This window comes from Arachis duranensis, chromosome 8 (genome assembly GCF_000817695.3).
Source record: "Arachis duranensis cultivar V14167 chromosome 8, aradu.V14167.gnm2.J7QH, whole genome shotgun sequence".
NCBI lineage: Eukaryota > Viridiplantae > Streptophyta > Magnoliopsida > Fabales > Fabaceae > Arachis > Arachis duranensis.
Window position 1 is genome coordinate 29,611,383 of NC_029779.3, and position 2,062 is coordinate 29,613,444.

General features: G+C 33.0%; 1 pseudogene; it reads left to right on the forward strand.

The window, feature by feature from the left end:
• Positions 1–341: 341 nt before the first annotated feature.
• The window catches only part of LOC107461963 (protein STRICTOSIDINE SYNTHASE-LIKE 3-like), a 5,031-nt pseudogene continuing 3,310 nt past the window's right edge, over positions 342–2,062 (forward strand).

Consider the following 2,062-nt stretch of genomic DNA (forward strand, 5'->3'; position numbering starts at 1 on the left):
CTTCAACAAAGTGTTCAACTTAACTTACCAATATGCCAAAAGTATTTATGAATGCTAGCATAAAAACAGAGTTATCCTAATTTTCAATCTAAAATCATAACTTGAGGTTGATAGTAAACAAAGCAAAATCAAAGAGCTACTCAATCAAAGAGTTCACAGTCACAGTTTAGCAGTTCATCATGCAACAGTTATTCAATGATTCAATCAAACAATCATAAGTTCATAACTAAAAAAAAAGTACCTGAAACTCTTGGAAGCTCGAAGGCACCTTCAAGGCTTCAAGTGCAGAACATGCAATAGGGAGAGTGGGACTTGGGAGACAGCGACGCCAGGTGATGGAGATGACTGGCTGGGCGACGGCTTCAAGCAGTGGTGGAGCACCTTCAAGGGACTACGGCTGCTGCGTGATGGAGGTGGCTGTTCCGACGAACGACGGCTGCTGCACGACAGAGGTGACTGGGCGACGGAGGTGACTGCGCGACGGAGGTGACTGGGTGACGCCGGCGACGGAGGTGACTAGGCGATGCCGAACTCGTGACGCCGAATCTTGCTCGATGAGAATTGTGAAGGGCTGAACTGCTGAGTGCTGAAGCCAATTAGGGAATCACATCACTAATTTAGGGCTTTAGTGGCGTAAACGGCAGAGTTTTGCTGCCCAGCCCAAAATCGGTCGAATCACGGTTTGGTTTGACCGACCGGTTACCGGCCAATTCACCGATTTAACTCCGGTTTTCATTTTTCATGGTTTTACTAATTGTCCGAACCGTCTTCACGTCCGGTTCACGGTTCGACCAATTCGACCGACCGCTTCGAACCGATTTTCAGGACATTGCATAGTTGGAGTGTTTCCAATTTTCTATTCTGTCTTTTACATGTCTTGCAATATGTTCATATTTAGGGGTCGCAAAATCGATTCAACGTGTGAGTTTGACTTGTTAAATCTGTTAAAAAGGGTGGATTAGGTTAGAATTTGAAGTTTACCAAATTAAAAAAATTGTCAAATTCGTACCGTCAAATTGACGGATTTTGACGGAACGGGTTCGTTGGATCGAAGATTTTTATTTATTTATTTTTATTAAATAAAAGAGTGATTACTATTATAAAAGTAATAATTATAAAAATTTTAAACACTTTTTTTTGTTTTTGTTTTTATTCTTCTTTTAGTTATTAACTTTATTTATTTTATTTTATAATTTCGTATATTTGTTCAAATTATGTGACTTATTTTTTAAAATAAAGATGGGTCTATTGATAAATATTATTTTGAACAATTTTATTGAAGTTAAGAATAAAAAAAGATAGTAAACAAAATTATATTATAATTTGACTATTTTTTTATTTGTATTTGATTTTTAGTTAATTTTATTTTTTTAAAAAAAAAAGAAAAAGTCAAGCGGGCTAACCTACCGACCCACCAAACCGTCATAGAGTAGGACAAACTAGCATTTTGAACCAATCTTAGTTGGCGGAACGGGTCAACCCACCCTGTTTACAGGACGGATCTAGGCGGAGCGAGTTGGGGCGGATTGACACACTTTGCCACCTCTATTCATATATCTATTAAATTCATTTAGTTATGATTATGAGAGTTATAAATGAAATTTTAATAATATTTAAAACATATAACTAAATTTATGATGGTATTTTTTATTGAAAAATTTCTAATGATAAATATTTCTTAATTTCATCAAATTTTTTTTCTAATTAAAAAGTAATATCAAATGGTAAAAAAATCAAACCTTATTGTAATTATTGTCAAAATTTCATGACCATCATAGTTATCAGGAAAAAGATTCTCTAAAATAATAATGTTAGTAAAGTGATAAAGTAATATTTTAATTACCTTTGAATTTGTAATATTTATTATCTGTAAATTCCACTATCTTTAATTCAATGGTGATTAATGATATACTTTTTTTTCTAAAATGACAATACAACTTTAGAGAATTCGAATCCTAGTTATCATAATTTTATTAAATTTTTTTATTATTCTGGTAATTTTTATAATTTTATTAAATTTTTAATTAAGTAATATATATATATATATATATAATTAGATTCT